General features: G+C 32.3%; 1 protein-coding gene across 1 annotated transcript in view; it reads right to left on the reverse strand.

Moving 5' to 3' along the window:
- The window catches only part of LOC114335598 (putative inhibitor of apoptosis), a 73659-nt gene extending 59562 nt beyond the window's left edge, over positions 1-14097 (reverse strand). The window contains exon 1 of the mRNA XM_028285857.2: positions 14020-14097. The gene's annotated coding sequence lies outside the window, so the exon portion shown is untranslated. The remainder of the gene's footprint in view (positions 1-14019) is intronic.
- Between the last annotated feature and the right edge of the window lie 9029 nt (positions 14098-23126).

Raw genomic sequence — 23126 nt, forward strand, 5'->3', positions numbered from 1 at the left:
TAAACACAGCGATAAGTCCAGCAACTAGTTGTGATGACAAGTTGCTGTGATTTGTTGAGGTTGAAACGCTGTTTAGACGCTGCGATAAGTTGACCACAACAAGTTGAAGAGGGGACCATTGTGTACATTAGACCCTTTTAGACCCTTCAATGAATTATAACTAGTTTTCATCGTAAACAAATAGATCCTGTTACTTTCAAAATATAAAGGTTGGGTATGTTATACAGGGTATTTACAAAGTTATAACCAATTTTATATGAAAATCGTAACAAGTTCCTCACTGTATAAATAAAAATAAGCACAACGGCAATGGTTTATTGATGCCATATTTTATTTATTGTCAAAATTTTAAAAAATGATTGATATTGCTAATTTACTTTATATCTAATAAAGGGTGAGTTAAAACTCAAGTAGGTAGGTACATTATTTTTTCAGTAAAATTTAAATGGGATACCCTGTATTTTATATCACTATTAAAAAGTACCATTACCGTACTTTAATTTGTATACAACATTCCCTATTCGTCTGTCTACGCAAAAGAAAAAGTAATTAAAAATGCGTGATCAAGGGATCAGGCACGTCAACTTCTGTCGGTTTTTCAACAAAAGCTTTGATGGTTCGCAATACGTATTTGGACGGGTTTGCGAGTGGTTTGTTGGTTTTGGAGCGCCTGAGTTGAAAATATCAACAAAAAACATTCATACATTAAAAATTTAACTTTGTTTCTGGTGAAGCAACACAGTTGGAAAAAGCAGCTGATATAATATTATAATTGTAACCGGAAAGCAAAAAAGGTAACGCACAACTTGGAAGAACCTATAGTTTTCTAACTTCGCTTCTGGTGAAGCAACAGGGTTGGAACAACCAGATATATTATAATTGTGTCACCGGAAAGTGAAAAAGGTAACTCACAACTTGGAAGAGCCTATAGTTTTCTAACTTCGCTTCTGGTGAAGCAACGGAGTTGGAACAAGCAGATATATTATAATTGTGTCACCGGGAAGCGAAAAAGGTAACGCACAACCTGGAAGAACCTATAGTTTTCTAACTTTACTTCTGGTGAAGCAACAGGGTTGGAACAACCAGATATATTATAATTGTGTCACCGGAAAGTGAAAAAGGTAACTCACAACTTGGAAGAGCCTATACTCTTCTAACTTCGCTTCTGGTGAAGCAACGGAGTTGTAACAAGCAGATATATTATAATTGTGTCACCGGGAAGCAAAAAAGGTAACGCACAACTTGGAAGAACCTATACTTTTCTAACTTCGTTTCTGGTGAAGCAATGGAGTTGGAACAAGCAGATATATTATAATTGTGTCTCCAGAAAGCGAAAAAGGTAACGCACAACTTGGAAGAATCTATAGTTTTCTAACTTCGCTTCTGGTGAAGCAACAGGGTTGGAACAACCAGATATATTATAATTGTGTCACCGGAAAGTGAAAAAGGTAACTCACAACTTGGAAGACCCTATAGTTTTCTAACTTCGCTTCTGGTGAAGCAACGAGTTGGAACAAGCAGATATATTATAATTGTGTCACCGGTAAGCGAAAAAGGTAACGCACAACTTGGAAAAACCTATAGTTTTCAGGGACTACCTTTTTCGCTTTCCGGTGACACAATTATAATATATCTGATTGTTCCAACTGCGTTGCTTCACCAGAAACGAAGTTAGAAAACTATAGGCTCTTCCAAGTTATTCGTTACCTTTTTCGCTTTCCGGTGACACAATTATAATATATCTGCTTGTTCCAACTGCGTTCCTTCACCAGAAACCAAGTTGGAAATCTATAGGTTCTCCCAAGTTGTGCGTTACCTTTTTCGCTTTCCGGTGACACAACTATAATATATCTGCTTGTTCCAACTGCGTTGCTTCACCAGAAACGAAGTTAGAAATATATAAGTTCTTTCAAGTTGTGCGTTACCTTTTTCGCTTTCCGGTGACAATAATTATAATATTCTGCTTGTTCCAACTGCGTTGCTTCACCAGAAACAAAAGTTAAATTTTTAATTTATGAATGTTTTTTTATATACTGATAACGATTTCCGAAGTGAAACTCGAAACGTCAAGTAAACTTGATTTCAAACTCGAATTGTGACTTATGTCCAAATAAAATAGTAAATCTTATTTTGTATTTCTCACGCCGGTAAGAAGACAACAATGAAATGACCTTTTTTACATTGGTCCGCATGTATATTTTTTATTTCAGCTTCGAGATGGATGACGTCACTAGTATGTAAATGCCAAAAAATCATAATTTAAAAATATGTCCGGATTTTTTAGTCGTCGGTTTACGAAATAATGAATTTATTCCATTTGGTTTTGCCACACTGTAGAACGTAGAACTAATAATAATTATTAAGTTACATAATATTTATTTAATTATAAAATTGCATAAAGTTATAAATTTAAAAAGCCATCGTCGTCATCTGAATAGGGAATCTTACTGATTCAAAAACAGCTTTCTTTGAAACACTTCAGATATCAGGACATCGAGATTCATTTTTCGGAAAAATAACAAAGAGTGCGAGCGGAGAAATCAAACTTGTTTGGTTTCGCTGTTTTGCTCTATGATTTCTGCCACTATGTTATCGAACACCCTATGTAACATTCTAATTAATTTTATAAATGTGAATCTAAAAGTTGGCTACAATTTTTGTTATTAACTTTTATTGCTATCTATTACTATAACGGATCTACGTAGCTTTACCCCACTAATCAATCACCCTGTACATTATTTAATTATATATGTAAATAAATTCTAATACGGTAAGATTCTCCTAAATTGATACGACCCAAGTCCAATGATAAATCGCTGTACCGTTTAGACACGACGATAAATTAAAACAACTCGATCCTTGTGATAAGTTGATACCAACCTCAACCCAACTCCAACTTTGATAAGTCGTGCGATGCACCGTTTACACACAATGATAAGTTGCAACAACTCGATTGACCTTGATAAGTTGTTTGATATATCGCTGTGTTTAAACGATCCTTTAGAATTTATTTACATATCCAATTAAATAATGTACAGGGTGATTGATTAGTGGGGTAAAGCTACGTAGATCCGTTATAGCAATAGATAGCAATAAAAGTTAATAACAAAAATTGTAGCCAACTTTGAGATTCACATTTATAAAATTAATTAGAATGTTACATAGGGTGTTCGATAACATAGTGGCAGACGAAACTTATTTTTTTTTATTGGAACACCCTGTATTTTATTTTATATTCAAAATCTTCTTAACTTCGCCATTACAAATGTATAAAGGATTGTTATGTTATACAGGGTATTTTACAAAGTTATAACCAATTTTATATGAAAATTGTAACAAGTTAACTCATTGTATAAATAAAAATAAGCACAAGAGCAATGGATTATTGATGCCATTTTTTTATTTATTACCAAATTTTCATAAATTATTCTGCTTCTTCTTCTTTTTGTATAGACATGACTGTCTGTTTTTTCAATGTGCCTCTAGTAAGTTGTCGTTCCATCGTTTTCGTGGTCTTACCACTGATCGTCTGACTATTGGGAAACCGTCTCTCGCTGTCCTGACTACTCTGTTGTCATTCGGCTTATGTGGTCATTCCATTCTATTGTTCTGTTTCTTACCCTGTCTTCTGTCGTATATATGCACTTCTAGCTCTGTCCCATAGGCTCACCATCGATTTTTCGAAGGGTTTTCATCTCCGCTGTTTCGAGCAATCCTTTTGTCCTCTCTGTGTCGGGTCGTGTTTCTGCCGCGTATGCCATTATTGTTCTGATGACTGTTTTGTAAATTCTGCCGTTCATATCTTTTCCGATATTTTTATTTCTCCATATTGTGTCATTCAGGCAAATCTTTCATTCTGCGTTTAAATTTCTCAAAAATACTTATTAGTTTTCTCAGGATTCCAAAAAAATAATTACATTTAAAAATACATTGAAAATTTTGAGAGTCGTCAAAATTTTGCATTTTGTTCCTTTCCCCTTAAGCTTATAATTTGATACTATGTGGTTTTGCCAATTAATCAACAATATATAATACTTTTATCAACTATAATAATTATACACTTTCCAGCAAAAAAATTAGGTCACTCGATGAATTATACACGTTTGATGTCTCGGATTTCCTAAACCTGTTGTCCGATTTAAGTGATTTTTTTAGTATGTTATAGTCTTATTCTTTAATAATACCAATCTAATAATATTGTTGCTAGACAGGTAAATGTCATTTTAGACCAGGTTTTTACACAAAAATAAAATTTTGTTGCATATTGGATTTTTGTCCAATTCATATGAGTCTAAACTGGTATTTATCTAATTATCTATTTAAAAAGGAATCATTTCGGTACATAATTAACTTGACTTAAGTAAACCTGATACCTTTAATAAAAAAGAGCTAATTAATTAAAATAGTTAAAAAATGTACTGTAGGTACATTACTTCCTGAAGATGTTCCAACGTTTAATATTGTTGCATGTTTTACTTGCATATGCTTTTTTAAATTAGATGTTCTCGTTTTATAGGACAGCTTTGCTTTACAAATATTGTGTGTGTGTGTGTTTTGTGTTTTATTAGCACTGGTTTTTACAACCAACTGGCCAGTCAATTTCATAATGATTTGTTTTAGTCTATAACTTATTATATTACTAACTCAGGGGAGTAATGTGTAGTGTGTGTTGAGTAAGTGTCTTGTTACTTTGCAAAGTTGACGTCATTGTCTTTGCAAAGAGACGCTAATTGTATCCGAACGTCTGCGGTCACTCCGGTGAGTACCGATCCCACAAGGACAGAAACTAGTTTCATTTATGTATTAATTTATAATAAACGAAAAATTTCTGACTCTGGTGAGATTCGAACTCACGACCATTCGGACCTTTCGAGCGCTCTTACCACTGAGCCACAGAGGGGGTCTTTACAAATAGGGGGGTTTTTCGGCCCACCCTAGTGTACGTGCATAAATGAAAAAATATATATTTTTTGTATTCTCTAAGAGTTAGGTATTAATATGTAAAAAGTTTTATGTCCACTTTTAATAAAGGTTCTGAAAAAGAAATCTTCAAAAAATGCTTATTTTTGGTCTTCTAAAGTATACTAGTACCTTAAATTCTGGTGATCTGGGTAGTCACGCTACTGGTCCATTGAAAAATGAAAATATCTCGAAAACTATCCTTGTCTACACAAAATACGGAGTAACACGTGAATACCATGTGAACTCATGAAATATTTAGGTCTTTGCCTACAAGCTGTAAAACTTCAGTCAAACAGTCAGAATTCGTGGCAAACAGTTGTTGGTAATAATCCGATACAACTTCTACGAAGTAAGTACCTAATCGGACTCTTCGACTGTTATTTTTCAAGAAGCACGTGCCTGATCCCTTGATCACGCATTTTTAATTACTTTTTCTTTTGCGTAGACAGACGAATAGGGAATGTTGTATACAAATTAAAGTACGGTAATGGTACTTTTTAATAGTGATATAAAATACAGGGTATCCCATTTAAATTTTACTGAAAAAATAATGTACCTACTTGAGTTTTAACTCACCCTTTATTAGATATAAAGTAAATTAGCAATATCAATCATTTTTAAAAATTTTGACAATAAATAAAATATGGCATCAATAAACCATTGCCGTTGTGCTTATTTTTATTTATACAGTGAGTTGAACTTGTTACGATTTTCATATAAAATTGGTTATAACTTTGTAAATACCCTGTATAACATACCCAACCTTTATATTTTGAAAGTAACAGGATCTATTTGTTTACGATGAAAACTAGTTATAATTCATTGAAGGGTCTAAAAGGGTCTAATGTACACAATGGTCCCCTCTTCAACTTGTTGTGGTCAACTTATCGCAGCGTCTAAACAGCGTTTCAACCTCAACAAATCACAGCAACTTGTCATCACAACTAGTTGCTGGACTTATCGCTGTGTTTAAACGCCCCTTTAAAGGATCGTTTAAACACAGCGATATATCAAACAACTTATCAAGGTCAATCGAGTTGTTGCAACTTATCATTGTGTGTTAAGGGTCGTTTAAACACAGCGATAAATCAAACAACTTATCAAGGTCAATCGAGTTGTTGCAACTTATCATTGTGTGTAAACGGTGCATCGCACAACTTATCAAAGTTGGAGTTGGATTGAAGGTGGTATCGCATTGAATTGCAGCGTCTAAACAGCGTTTCAACTTGTCATCACAACTAGTTGCTGTGACTTATCGTTGTGTTTAAACGACGCTTAAACGGTGCATCGCACAACTTATCAAAGTTGGAGTTGGGTTGAAGGTGGTATCGCATTGAATCGCAGCGTCTAAACACAACTTGTCACCACAACTAGTTGCTGTGACTTATCGTTGTGTTTAAACGAACTATGATAGTTCGTTTAAACACAACGATAAGTCACAGCAACTAGTTGTGGTGACAAGTTGAAACGCTGTTTAGACGCTGCGATTCAATGCGATACCACCTTCAACCCAACTCCAACTTTGATAAGTTGTGCGATGCACCGTTTAATGATAAGTTGCAACAACTCGATTGACCTTGATAAGTTGTTTGATATATCGCTGTGTTTAAACGATCCTTTAAGTCTTCGTCTGTTAAGCAAGCTGGTGAATAGGTGAATACATTGAAAAATAAAATATTGTTTATCGAACAAGGAACAAACATCGAAAAAAATTATGTTATTTGTGACGTACCTACATGAATAACTTAATACATATTTGCAGAGGTAAAATCAACAAATAATCTTTTCTTAGAAGCAAATAGTCTCTTTTAATAATAAATCTCTAAGGACGTTCAGTCATCTTATTAGCATCAATCTTCCTTTTAAGCCTCTTCCGTTACGGATGTCGACTGTTAAAATTAAGTACACATATTTTATTAACTGTCTGTCTTAATAATATTGAATGAGTTCAAGTGAAAACTGTAATCGTACTCATATTGAGGGTCTGAGAAAAAGGGACGTGTTTAATAACGTACAAGTAAGCTTAAACTAGTATTAAATGAAGGTATTGTATTGAAAATTTTATCTTTTTAAGATGCCGTCTTTCTTTCGAAGATCATCTTGATTATTTGTATCCGGTATTCGGTTTACTACTGCTTTAAAACCAACAGGAATCAGCCTGAATCCACGACACAACGATTCAACACTCGCCTTCATCATCACCAAGGAAGTAATTATGGAAGATATGGGGACGCATCGCGAAACCAGCTTCGAACATAAACCGGTGACAGGAATAATTGTCTACAATTAAACAAGTCAAAAGATGGAAATCTTCGGCTTCAAGTGCCATCACCGCGACGGTGGTCGCCAATCATCACAGCTATTCGGACTTTAGAGACAGCTGCTCTGAAAAGTTCATATGATGTACGTCCGTACCATTCTCTCAGGTTGCGCAGCCACGATATACTGCGTCTTCCTATGCTTCTTTTTCCTTGAATCTTTCCCTGCATAATGAGTTGGAGCAAGTTGTATCTCTCTCCACATGTAATATGTTCGAGATATTCCAATTTTCTAGTTTTGATTGTATTTAAGACTTCCATTTCTTTATTCATCTTTCTCAAAACCTCTCTGTTTGTTACGTGTTTTGTCCGTGATATTTTCAGAATTCTTCTATACAGCCACACCTCGAATGATTCCAGTTTTTTATTGATGCCGCATTCCAGGTTCAAGCTTCCATTCCGTAAAACAAAGTCGAGAAAAGGTAGCACCTAGCCAACCTTACTCTTAGCTCTAACTTCAGATGTCTTGTCTAGACCACTTTTCTCATTTTGTTAAAATTCGCTCTAGCCTTTTCTATTTTAAAAAATCCACGAGGAAAATAAAATTCCTGCAGCTGGCTGTATACTTAGTGTGACCAACTAGCCCGAAAAATCCGGGACATGGCCCGAATTACGAAGTCGTGTCCCGGCATCCCGGACAAGGCTTCCGGACCATTCGAATTTTCAACGTTTTGGTAAAATTCTATTTTGAAATTTTGAATACGTTATTCTTCTAATTCACATCAAATTGAATTGGTGGGACGAAAAAAAGTCGACAATTTCCTAGAGTTTAATTCTAATACCACATCCAAAACGCATGCATTTTATATCGGTGGACGGTGGACTTTTTTCGTTTCTGTATTTTAATTATCGTCTTCTGAAAAAAAAAACTGGCCCGATTTTCATTGAAAAATCCCGGATTTCAGGTATTTTTTCAGCTTTGTCCCGGATTCGACTGAAGGCCACACTATGTATACTGTATACCATAAATCACAAAAAATACTGGATCCTTTGTAAAAGGTATATTTAAAAGATATATTTTTTCCAGATCCAGTATTTTTTTTCTATTTCAATTTTAATTTCCTGTTAAGTCTTTTAAGGATGCTTTAAAACTGTAGAATAAAACTAAAATTAAAACCAATTGGTTTTTAAGTAAACCTTAAGGTTGCAATAAAACCGCTTTCAGCATAAAAGGGCCCACACTGAAAGAGGTCAATAAAACCAAAAATAAAAAACTTCTTAAAACTTTGTGTTCTTAAGCAACTGGTTTTAAAGCTGCTGTTAAGGTGCTTTTAAAACCTTGTTAAAAGACACTTTAAGTGCAGGCAGTTTTATAGCAAACTTAAAAAGGTTTCTTAAATGGAGACTTTTAAAGAAAATTTACCATATTAAATGATTCTTTAAACTTATATACTCCATATATGCCAACAAATTTTTACGTGTTATGATAGGTAGATACGTATTTGTAACCATAAAATAATAAAAAGCATTTGGTTATTTCGGACTGTCAAGGTAGAAAAACACTTGCGCACCCAACTTTATTGATAATGTTAAAACAAGTAGGCCTAAATAACTCACGGGCCCTAAAATTTCTGATTTTTGGCGATTAAAAAATAATAATAATAAAACAATTTAAATCCGAAAAATATTAATTTGAAAGAAAAATAATTTTATCTACCATTTTAATGTTGAAATAAATCGAATTTGTCTTTAAGTCGCTTATTTATAATTTTTATGTAAGCCTTATATTGTAATATATCATGGCTTTCAGCATCTCCAGAAAGCAATATGGCCGAAAACCAAATAACTCTTTAGTCTATCGACAGAGAATTGTTAAGATCAAATGGTTTTATTTTATACCTTTCCAAGAGCATATATCCTACATAAAAGCAATATTGCCTTGGAATTAAAACCGTTTAGTTTTAATGCTTCTGTCAATAATGCCACTCGGTTTTAATGTGAATCTAACCTTAAAATCGAGGTGTCGTAATGTTGTGTTTGTTGTATTCTTTGAAAAATAAGGCATAATGGTTCGTTTATATTTTAAGTACTTGCGACTTATTTCTTCCATACTAACTGTACTTCCACTTTTTACAACATAATACACCACTGTTTCGCTCTAAAATAAATGGCCGACAATTTTGGACATGAAAGAAGAGGGGATGAGTTTAGTTTTATTGTTTCTAACAAGAAGCATAGTTTAGTCTTTACGATAACCAAATTGATTCAGTTAAGAGCGTTCGGTTTTAATATAGCCTAATAATTGCATTTAAGAAAGCAACTTTAAAGAACACCAAACAAATATTTTTAAGGCATATTAGACCAGGACGCATCTGTAAAAATATTAGTAGGTACATTTGGACTTTGAGAGGTGACTCAAATTTTTTTGCAGAAATTGCTTGAAAATAAATCAGATAATAATATTTGAGTTATCCTCCCTCTCAAAAAGGTCCGGAACATTGTTTAAAAAATCAAAATGTCAAAAAATTAAGGAAAAATTCGATTTTTTTCTTCGTTTTTTGATTATAACTTTAAAAGTATTTATTTTAGAGAAAAGTTATACTAACATAAAAGTTGCGTAATTCAATTTCCTATAATATAGAATTAGTTAAAAATTTAAAAAATAGTCACCCTTGTTGCAAAATAGCAATAATTGCGAAAAAACCATACAAAAACAAGTATTCGCATTTTACGTTTTTCAACCATTCATGCTACACTTAGGCAGTGTTGCCAATCGCATTTCTCTAGATTATCCGATGATCGCTCGAAAAATATCCGATTTGTCACGAAAAGGTACGCTAGGTCAAAAATTATTTTGTTATTAAAATCAATGCTGCCAATGTTATTCTTTTAGTCCCCTTAACAACCATCAAATAACAAAATCCGTTGTTCTTACGCCAATCAGTTGATTGTAATCAATTATCATTATAATAATTAACATAATTAATTACTAATTATCAATTAACGTAACAATTATTAACATAATTGATTAATTAATCAATTAATCTCATAATTGTAATCAATTATGTTTTCAGCAACCCAATCAAACTTGACATTGACAGTAATTAAATATTTGATAATGATCAGTTGATTCCATTTCTGATTAGCGTTCGAACAACCGGTCCTTTAATTTACTGGATTCTCTGTTTCACAGTTTAAAAATTTTCTTTTATAGATGAAAATCTCGTATCCTAGCTGATTATTACATAATTCATGTTTGTAAATACTATTTACTTACTATTATTATATTATTCGTATTTTGTATTATCGTAAGTGGTAAATTCTAAATAAATAAATAAATCTAAATATTTCATTATTTGGATCGTGATATTTATTATAATTATTTAATTAAAAAAAAACACTTTTAAATATTATTTTATTAAAACGTAATAACTACCTAAAACTAGATATGTAGTAGAAAAATAAATAATAAATAAATCAATACAAAAAAACTACAGCTACATTAATAGCATAGGCGCAAAATTTCTGGTCAATGCTTTTAAAATGCATTATTTTTTCGAGTCCTGAGAAAGCTAATAAGTATTATTTAAAAATTTAAACGCAGAATGAAATATTACATTATTACCGACTTCCGAAAGTCCCTGAAGACTTCTATAATTTTTATTCTAATAAGTTACAGGGGTGAAAGGAAAAGAGAATATTGAGTGTGATTTTTAATTTCAAATACCTCATTCAAAAGAAACATTTTGTTTATTCTAAGGGACTTTCTGCCCTCGGTAATAATGTAATCTTTCATTCTACGTTCAAATTTTTCAAAAATATTTATTAGTTTTCTCAGGATTAAAAAAAAATGAATACGTTTAAAGATTATTGGTCTGAAATTTTGCGCCTACGCTCTTTTAACAACTAAAGATTTACTACAACTAAAACAATAGAAATGTATTTGACAGTCTTGTAGTTATTAAGATATCAAGGTTATGATCCATAATACCCGTGGTGCGTTCAACGTTTAATGCCCGACTAAATAATTTTTATAGGCCAAAAATTTGAAGAATTTTTGAGTTAATTAGTAGATATCTAGATATTACTAGTTTCAAATAAGTAGATTTTTCTACAACCACTATTCCAAATGCATTTTTCTGCACAATTTTATGTTAACAAACTTAATATTTTCTCACAGAATAACTGACAGTAGTGTGCAGAAATGTGACGTTTCTGTGCCGGAAAGTTCTTTTCTGCATAGTACCATTACATTTCTCAAAAATATCATAAATATAATTAGGTATAACATGTTTTAATGAAATGGTTTTGTTTAAGATATTAGATTTCACAGCACTTTACAAAAATAGAACCGATTTAACTACATCTCATGTCCGAGAAATCTGGAAAATTCGCTATTTTAACACATTATTTTTGAACTTTACATTTGGTATTCTACAAATGACTACCTTATTCTGAGTAACGTTATATATTCTGTGTACATCTGTGGGTAAAGTGTAGAAAAATATATAACCTGTAAGACAGGTGATATTAGTCTTAATTATCGAATAGAAATTAAATTATTTATTCAATTATTAACTGTTTTATTTTACAATTTTATTCTTAATAAACATTTTATAATTATCAATTAACTAATAAGGATTTAGCAATCTCAGCAAGATACGTCGAATGAAGTATGGTGGAAATCCGTGACCAACTCTCCTATAATTTTTATTCAAAATTGTTCCAATGTTACAATGTATATAACTACAATTAAGGCAGTGTATTATTTTTTTTCAATATTTGATTTGGTCTAAAACAAATTCAATATTATATTTCAATATCCACATGTTGGTAAAAATTTTTACCCACCTTAACATTTTTTATTAACCATTTATCCATTATAAAAAAGTATTTTCACAAACCAAAACTTATTTCAACAGACGTTTACTTAAGCGTTGCACTGCACTACATAAAATGAAAATAAAACTAAATCGTGCGTGAATTAGCTTTCATAAGTTTGAAGACTAAAAACTAAAAACTCATAAATAACATTGGACGGCAGACGGTTTTTAAAATTTGAATTGGATTAGTATGCCTTAAGTGGACGCACTTGTGCATTTAAATTCTAAACAAAAGAATTGGCACATGTCCCTTTTGTCAAAAGATGAAAAGTATCGGATGTCACTAACATTCATCCAGTATAAAAATTTGGGTGGAACCAAACAAAATTAATGTGTTGTTGGTGTTGGGAATATATGGACGAGAAAGTTTTAGTCGATGGTAGATACACTGAAAAATATCCGCAAATATCCGATTTATTTAAAGATACGAAGAAGATACGACAACTCTCAAAAAGGTACGCAAATCGGATAATTATCCGCCGATTGGCAACACTGCAGGACCTTCATATTTTACCCAGAAAAACTTTATGATACAGTAAAACAACACGCAAAATGCGTTCTATATGCTGAAGAAAACATGGGAGTCCAATAAATTAACAACCAAAACCAAAATCAGGATATTTAATACAAATGTAAAGAGCATTTTGCTATATGCAGCAGAAACTTGGAAAATAGAGAAAAAGATTATACAAAAGGTTCAAACATTTGTAAATAGATGCCTTAGACGAATATTGCAAATATATTGGCCAAATCGGATAAGTAACAAGGAACTTTGGAGAAAAACTAATCAAGAGCCGATAGCCAAAACAATAAACAGACGCAAATGGAAGTTTATTGGACACACATTAAGGAAAAATGAAGATGATATAACCAAACAAGCCCTGGATTACCAACCAACTGGAAAAAGAAAACAAGGCAGACCAATGACATCCTGGAAAAGAAATATTACCAGAGAGCTAGAAGACAATGGGTTAACATGGAAAGAAGTGAAAGCCCTGGCCAGAAACAGAGATGAATGGAGGGGGACTGTAGAGGCCCTATGTTCCAAATGGAATCAAGAGGAGTAAAGTAAGTAAGTAAAACAACACTGATAATTTCATTAAGATCGGTGCAATAGATTATGCAAAATAAATTTTGCAATCCAGCTTTCGCAAAAAAAATTCATTTTTTTCGTCAACCAACGGCACAACTCCGACTTTTAAGTGGAGGATAAGTAGAATCTAAATCCAAATTGCCAAGCAAATACGTCGCGATGCTGATAATTACACTCCAAAACTGTCATTTACTGTTCTATTAGTGTATTCATGCACTGTTTATGACAACTTACATTTTTCATCTTTATTGGTATAGAATAAAATAGAAAGAAAATTAATAAACGGTTACATTATTACATAGTATTATTCTATGAGATGAACAGCTTTCTTCGTACATTATTATCAGCGAATACAATCTACAATTTTATTAATACATACAATGCATTACGTACGATATTGTATCTATCTGATGGGCAACTTTATTTTCAATACTGCATTGCTTAAAAAACGTTACGTATGTATGCGCAAAATAATAATAACAATGACACATTTTTAGATAATATATTAGACGACAAGATGGGGCCCCTGACATATTGGTGCCCCCTCGCAAGCTTCATGCTGCGGGGGCCTCTGTTACGCCCCTGTCCATGTATGCTAGTCTTGCTCTTCTAGTAATGCAATAATACTAATAACTTTTTCAATTTGTAATAATAATTCTATCTTGTATGAAAAATGGCAAAATTTTCTTGTCTTTACAATTTTTTACCCAAATAATGGTATTTTGAACAGATACCGTCTAGACTAAATGTGATTTATTCTACATAGTAATTAATTTGTGTATTAAAAAGATATAAATAAACCTGTATTTATTTCCCAAATTACCTTAATATGAAAATTTTTCCGGGCAATTAAAAAACCATCTGTCTATCATCTAACACACAAAAAACTCGAAACTGCGGAGATTTCTCTACTGCGATGTTGGAAAATTATACACATAACATCCATTTCATTTCCATTTATAAATACACACAAAACATAGTAAACAAAAATCGTGAGAGCAAAACAAAAGTAAAAGTGTTTTCGGGGGGCCCCATCAAGGTCTGCGAGTTTTGGTTACTTTGTTCTTGGATCGAGCATTTAATACGAACCAAGGCCGATTTTAGGCAATTACGTCACCTAAATATTAAAATATTTGTTTGTGTTACGTGTATAAAAATGATTGCTGCATGTTTACTAGATGATGATGCTTTTAGAAAATTTCTTATTCATATTCTGCCCATGTCCATTATTTGGTATTTTGTTCAAAATACTATTACAACGTTCTTGGCGTGAAACTCTACGCACACTACTTACCATATCCAGAGCCGGATTTAAGGCATTGGGGGCCCCTGGGCAGAATTGGTGTAGGGGCCCTACCTCCTACCATTAAAAAAATCTTGATCTACTTTTATAAATATATTTTTCAATAATAAAAAGTACAAGAGCTGTAACTTGATACAGTAAAATATTAAAAATAGTAGTAAGATGTATGGTTAAAGTCCGGGAACTTTTCGAGATATTTTAATTGAAAATTTCTTGATTATATGGAACATATTTAGTTGCATTAAGAGATCGTGGCCTATGCTCATTATAAAGCCCACACACTCTTGGCCCATCGTAGACCGAAGTCGATTTTTAATTAATTAAAATTTTGAGAATGATCTCTATCCACTGCAGTTAGTTAGTATCAGAACTAAATATAAACAAAGTGTCACCTCAACATTTGGAAAAGCATCATTCATATTCTTTTCTTTTAGTAGTTGGTACATTTGAAGTTCTTTGCTTATATTTGATGAGCTGATTTCCTCTTTAAATGAATTGAAGAATCTTACAAAGTGTACCAGAGGGATACATAAGTTTTCATCTAAATGATTGCTATAAATGTTCGCAAGCTTTTGGGAGTGAGCTTCAATTTCATTGAGAGTTAAATTTTCCAATTTTCCAAAATGATGTAAAAATCCAAAATTGGAATGAGTAGACAGCCTCTGACTTAAAGAGGTAATGAAGTGATCTATTATAGCGATGAAATTTTGAGTTCTAAACTTCTCTGATGTTCTCATATCTTTTGAAATTGTCACGTCTTGACTATATAATTTATTTAAGTGATCTAAGTGCTGCCACTCCTGAATTAAAGTCAATATTTGGATCTTGAAGAATACGACTTATGCTGTTTGTCCTCCCTAATATCCTCTCTGTTTCCAGTAAACACATTCGATTATAGGTATACAAACAATTTGCAATGCTACGAGTTCTAAATCGTTGCTCATAGTCTTCCGAAATTTTGGATAATACTCCTTTAATCTGATACTTGTGACAACCTTTAACTAGTTCTTCTGCTAAGTTAACTAAGTTAATAATATCTTGCTTTTTAATCAGAGTTCTTAAAAATTTCAATATAATTTAAAATTAAAGTCATTAAATTGTCTTCCTCACGCCCAAACACGCCTCAAACACATCGGCATACTATCAAATAATTTGACAAACACGTGAAATTTGACAAATGATTTGATCACAGGGTCCTCTAGTTAGCCTTCGGGCCGCATAAAAAACGCTAGAGGGCCACATGCGGCCCGCGGGCCGCAGGTTGAGTATCACTGGTTTAAATGAACCTCTTATGGTTGAGGCTTTGTGGGGGCCCTCGAAATGTGGGGGCCCCGGGCAGCTGCCCAGCCTGCCCACCTTAAATGCGGCCCTAACCATATCCCATGGGGAGATTTTTTGTACTTCAAGAAGACGTACTTCTGTGCACAGGAAGACGTTTATTAATCCTTTGTAGCAGAATTCATTTTTTTAAGACGAATATTTTTGGAAATTGTTAAATCAAACAGAAGTTAATAAGTAACCTGAGAGGACAAAACCGAATACATATATCTTCAAATTTTTGTTTTTTATGGTGGTAAAGATTGCTACCAGGGAGGAGCGCCTGAGAATTTACCGTCAGTTACCAGTATAGATCATTGGTACAAGAGGTTTTACAAATAATCTCATACGCGGACGATAGTTATTATTGCAAAGAATAGAATAGTAGAAACATAATGAAAGAACTGCTAGAAGAAATAAAAGAAAAGGGGGAGATAATGCGACTCAGATCAAATCAAGAAAAGACAAAAATTTTAAGACTAGGGAAAACATCAATAAAAGGAAAAACCAAAATACGGAATTTAGAGTTTGAAGATGTAGAACATTTCAAATACCTGGTAGTGACAATAAGCAAAAGGGTGAAATAATGCCAGAAATAAAAGAAAAAATATTGGCATATTGGCAATATTATTATACGTAGCAGAAACAATGACGATTACTAAAAAAGATGAAGAAAACTTAAGAATGGTGGAGAGAAAGATCATGAGAAACATACTGGGACCAATCAGAACAGAGCAAAATGAATAAAAGCCTAAAAATGCAGATATTAGGAAAGTACTGAAAGAAGATATCGTGACCAAAATAAAGCAATGCAGAATTAGATGGTTAGGTCACATCTGTCGGGCAGGAGATGAAGCAGTGACGTATGTATGCTATGATAGAATCCAGGAATGCAGGAGGAAGAAAGAAAAGAGGAAGACCAAGATCAAAGTAGCTGCAAGAAGTTAAAGACGGCTTAAGAAACGCAGGAGTCAGAGAATGACAGGGAAAAACTAGAGACAGGAAAAATTAAAAGAAATCGTTAAGAAGATAATATTCAAAAGAGACTGATCCTTCCAAGAAATGGGATATAGAAAGCTTTCGCGACTTAGCCCCACATTGGGGTGTACAGTCACTATATTATAGTGAGGGGCAAAATTATGAAATAAATTCATTTTCTCTAGAATGGGCGATTTTGGAGATATAGCCTGAAACAGGTCGGATTTTATTTTTAAATTTTTGTAATTTTTTGGCATATATATCATACTAGTGGCGTCAGCCATCTGGGCTTGATGACGTAATCGATGATTTTTTTAAATGGGAATAGGGGTCGTGTAGTAGCTCATTTCATCATAGAAAATATTTAATATTTCAATATCTCTATAAGAACTACCTTTAATATAATTAACGCTTCGTTTATTGAAGTTTTCGATTATACATTTTATTGCTCAGTAAATGAGAACTATAATAATAATGTCATACCTACAGCTTTTATGTTTGTTCGCCTAAACTCATGGTAGATTACAAACCCAAAATTTGAAGATAACGATAAGATACACCTTGTAAATTATAATAATTATTTACTTTGAGTGCAGACTTAATTGTCTTTCGTATTAATTATATTGCAGCATTTGAAATATCATCCATATTTGTAAATATTTACAAAGTTTTCGGGATTATGCTATTACTACATTCTCTTAACATTGCTATAGCATTTAGGTGAGTCACATTTATTTAGACAGATTACAGGAAATTTTAAATTATTTATTTTTCAAACAATCATCTGTTACAAACACCATAATCATTAAAGCAATTTTGTATGATTATTTACCTTTATACTGTAAACAGGCGGTTGTGTTTATGATGCCGTTCCAACTTCCTTGACTGGCTGTTTCCAATTTTGATAACTCTCAAAAACATTGCACAATTCTATTTATTGCTTACTTAAACTTTCCCTTTTTCCTATTTTTAACATAAAAGGATCGAACTGAATCTTAATCATTTCAGTGCCCTAGAAGACTGGTGCATAAAGTGGAAAATTGCAGTATATCTTGGGAAAACCCAATCAGTGGTGTTTAAGAAGAGGCGAGGCGAACCAGAAGACCAACTCGAGATGTCAGATACTTCCATCGGATAGACAAATGAAGGAAAGTACCTAGAGATCACCTTGGACAAGGGACTATCGTTCACGTCCCACGTTACGAGAAGACAGTACATAAGGCAAAAATGGTACAAGACAAAATCATAAGCCTAGGAGAAGAACCAAGCTAACCTTCAAAACGAAGGAAGGCTCATCAGCAGCATCATACTACCCATCCTGACGTACGAATCTCCCGTATGAGAAGAGACATGCAAGACGAACAGAAAGAAGATCCGCACTCCACAACGGAATACTACGAGAGACGGCAAGATATGTGGCAGGAAAATTCCTGTTCCGAGATACTCAGCAGATCAGAGTACCAGACTACTAGACCAAATGGATGAGAAAGTTAGGACGAAATTCGCTGAACTGACGTCTACCATCGATGGAAATACAGAAGAAACGTGCACCAACTGGTCTGCAATTGTTCTGCAATTCCTGGTCCACACTTATTTCCTACCTATACTGTGTTAGTTGGTTAGCATATTTCTTCTTTCCTTTTTTATGTTCAAGACTATCTCCGCTCTGACCATTCTATGGTCACTTTCGGTCGAATATTGATATAGGTAGGTATAGTCCAGACAAATAAGGTTTTTGTCGGGACACTTGAGCAGCCAGGTTGCAAATGGATTTTTTGGGAACTATATACCTAATACATTATAAATACAAAAATGCCCGTCACAATTCGGACGAGAAACTTAGTTATTAACAAATAAGGGTCAAAAATGGCAGTTCTTTCGTTTAAATCGCTACAGGTACAAATAGGGTAATTATATATATTATTTTTTTAAAATTTTAAAAATAAAAAATGTGCTACAACTTTTGCAAAAATGACCTTAAGACTTTCATATTGCACGAAAAGTTGAGTCAAACATTCCTTATAATGCACAAAAAATTTTAAGACGATTCGTCAATTAGTTTAAATTTTATTCAATTTGTTTATCGCAAAGAGCTTTTTTTCGCAATGTTATTGTTCAGAAAATAATAATGACATAGCAATTCTGTGGAAACCACATGCAAGAAGAATAGTTATATTTTCAAAGTGTTGAAAAAATCATTAAAAAGTCGTTTTTATCACTCCAAAAAAAGTTTAGTAAAATAGAGTCATTTTTGGCTTATAAATAATTTGAATAGCTTTGTTAATATTGACCATAGAGTAAATCTACTTTAGGATTTCAAAAGCTGGTATTTTTACACGAATTTTCAGAAAAAAACTTTTTGTCTAGTTTAATTAGGCTCAAAGTTAGCAACTTTTATTATTTAATTCGCAGTTACTTCTATATACATCAAATTTTCCTGTAATAGTGTTAGTTACCATACTACTCCGAAACGGCTTGGCCGATTTTTATAAAATTTTACACGTATATATTATATTACGGAGAAAAGGTTTTAACCTATTTTTTATACCCATGAGTTATAAGGGGGGCTGCCCCCCTGACATTTTTTTTTATTTTTTTGGACAAAATTATCTACCTTAATTTTATATGATTTAGAATTAAAAAATACATTTAACCCTTAATTTTCACTCTTTTATCACCAACCCCTATTTGTTAATAGCCATCTATATATTTACATCTATAAAATTCCCCTGTCACAGTGTTAGTTTCCATACTCTTCCGAGACCGCTTGACCGATTTTTATGAAATTATATATGTATATTCGGTAGGTCTTAGAATCGGTCGTAATCTATTTTTCATATCCCTGAGTGGTAAGGGGAGTTGCCCCTAACATTTTGTAATGTTAGGTGGGGATGTGTGTACATAACGTACTCTATAAGACTACGAGTACATACAAATTAAAAAAATTATGATCAAAATCCATCAACAAGCTCCGGCGATATTAATCGCAGCATATGTTTGCAGAATCAATTTCATTTTTTGAGTGCACGGATTTTATTAATTCCCCTCCACCGACCACGAATTAATTCCGTTCGGACGCCATTTTTTAAACTTTATTAACCACTCTGTTGAGGTTCAAAGTTTACTCAAACTTTTACACATAAACTATATATCTTCAACTTCAAAATAGCTCAAGTTAGGTTGCTTAATTGTTATAAACAAAGTAGCCGTCAATTAAATAAAAAAAGTGGCTAACTTTGACCGTAATTAACCTAGGCAAAAGTTTTTCTTTGAAAATTCGAATAAAATACCAGTTTTTCAAATCCCAGTGTAGTTTTAGCCTACAGTCAATATTAACAAAGTTATTCAAATTGTTGATAAGCCAAAAAAGATTCTATTTGAGTAAAATATTTTCTGGGTGATAAAAATGACTTTTTAATGATTTTTTTTAAATGCCTTGAAAATATGACTATTGTTCTTTCATATTGTTTTCACAGAGTTGCTATATCATTATTGGTTTCTGAACAATAACATTGCGAAAAAAAGCTCTTTGCGATAAACAAATTTAATAAAATTTAAACTAATTGACGAACCGTCTTAAAATTTTTTGTGCATTGACTCAATTTTTCATGCAATATGAAAGTCTTAAATTCATTTTCGCAAAAGTTATAGCAAATTTTTTATTTTCGAAATTTTAGTTTTATTCTGCAATATCCGAAGCAACAAATGATCGGACCAAAGTTCAAAAAGCGCTATTTTAAACCTTGGCTCATCTACTAAAAGAAAAATATTATAAATAAGATATTTAAACACCCTATTTTTACCTGTAGCGATTTAAACGAAAAAACTCCCATTTTGACCCTTATTGTTTAATAACTAAATTTCTCGTCCAAACTGTGACGGCATTTTTGTATTTTTAATGTATTAGGTATATACAAAAAACCCATTTGCAACCTGGCTGCTCAAGTGTCCCGAACATGTTATATTTTTGCCTTATTTCCCTGTAGACCAGGGCGCATCTGTAAAAATATTAGTACATTTGGACGTTGAGAGGTGACTCAAATTTGTTTGCAGAAATTACTTGAAAATAAATTATCCTCTTGAGAGGGAGTTATCATCCCTCTCAAAAAGGTCCGGAACATTGTTTAAATAATCAAAATGTCAAAAAATCAAGGAAAAATTTGATTTTTTTCTTCGTTTTTTGATTATAACTTTAAAAGTATTCATTTCCGAGATAAGTTGTACTGACATAAAAGTTGCGTAATTAAATTTTCAACAATATAGAATTGGTTAAAAATTTAAAAAAATAGTCACCCTTGTTGCAAAATAGCAATAATTGCGAAAAGAACATAAAAAAACAAGTATTCGCATTTTACGTTTTTCAACCATTTATGCTACACGTACGACCCTCATATTCCACCCAGAAGAAATTTATGATACAGTAAAACAAAACTGTAAATTTCATTAAGATCGTTTCAATAGATTTTGCAAAATAAATTTTGCAGTCCAGCTTTCGTAAAAAAAATTCATTTTTTCAAAATGTTACAGGACTTAAAATAAAGCAGATTGAATTTTTTTTTGCTTATAGAAGTCTGCTGTACCTTTCATTTGCAATTTTGGAAAATTAAAATCGATTAATACCACGGCGTCAGGAATTTTTTTAAATAAACAATAATTATTGGTGCTACGCGCAGGACAGCGGAGAGTTTGCTCTGATTGGGCATTCCAATGACCTTTGATAATGATTGATACATTTTAATTTTTATTAAATTTCGATATAAATAAATAAATTTGTTTATTGCAAAATAAAAACACATACTCTGTCCATTAAAATAACACTTTTATTAACAAAAACTTTCTTTGTTCATATATTTTAACTTAAAAAATAATTATTTATTATTTTTAAACATATGCAATTGTTTAAACAATATTTCACAAACAATAATAAAAGTAGTTTGATTTTTGTGGAATTAAAATATTAAAATACAACAAAATATAGAGTAAGAAAATAATATATTAGATAAACATTGGAAGAAATTTTGGTGGAAATCCACTTGTGTGAATCGAACACCGCTGTCCTGCGCGTAACACCAAAAATTATTGTTGATTTAAAAAATTTCCTGACGCCGTGGTAATTAATCGATTTTAATTTTGCAACTTGCAAATGAAAGGTACAGTACACTTGTATAAGCAAAAAAAAATTTCAACCTGCTATCTGCTTTATTTTCAGTCCTGTAATATTTTGAAAAAATGAATTTTTTTTGCGAAAGCTGGATTGCAAAATTTATTTTGCAAAATCTATTAAGCCGATCTTAATGAAATTTACAGTAATGTTTTACTGTATTATAAAGTTTTTCTGGGTGAAACATGAAGGTCCTAAGTGTAGCATAAATGGTTGAAAAACGTAAAATGCGGATACTTGTTTTTGTATGGTTTTTTCGCAATAATTGCTATTTTGCAACTAGGGTGACTATTTTTTAAATTTGTAACCAATTTTATATTGTAGGAAATTTAATTACGCAACTTTTATGTCAGTACAACTTTTCTCGGAAATGAATACTTTTAAAGTTATAATCAAAAAACAAAGAAAAAAATCGAATTTTTCCTTAATTTTTTGACATTTTGATAATTTAAACAATGTTCCGGACCTTTTTGAGAGGGAGGATAACTCAAATATTATTATTTCATTAATTTTCGAGCAATTTCTGCAAAAAAATTTGAGTCACCTCTCAACGTCCATCTCAAAACAGATGCGCCCTGGACTACTGGTGTAGTAGTTACGTCTTTAAAAAGAGTCTTTTTTGTTAGTCAATCTCGCGTGTAAAATATTCTAACCCATATATTTTCAATAGTTGAATAACATTTTGACTAATTTTTGTAAAACTTCGTTTCGCCTGTTTCGAGTTTCAAAATTATTAAAATCCTTATCAGAATGATTTTCTAGTTGACTTGTTATCACAAGTAATAAACTTGTAATTTTTATTATGGGAAATCACAGCCAACCAACTAACGTTAGAATATAGATAATAAATAAATAGCACATTAAAGTTTATGGTACGTGGAATTAGTTCAACGTCAACAGAAACGTTAAATTCTGTTGTGCAATATGTGCAAATTATACAGTTAAAAATTTTAATGCTAATAATAGGAGTGCATTATTGGATAATAGTATGAAATAGTCCTTGAAAAAAATTAGAGGAATGGCGTTGCGTCACCGATAGAACCAAAATATTTATGCTCGTGGAAGCGTAATGACGAATATACAGGATGTTGCTATAGCGACACTCTACGCTCTACCGCACAGAGCTATTATTGCGATTGATCAATTTTAATGGGTAATTAGTTTCTGAGGT

This window comes from Diabrotica virgifera, chromosome 1 (genome assembly GCF_917563875.1).
Source record: "Diabrotica virgifera virgifera chromosome 1, PGI_DIABVI_V3a".
NCBI lineage: Eukaryota > Metazoa > Arthropoda > Insecta > Coleoptera > Chrysomelidae > Diabrotica > Diabrotica virgifera.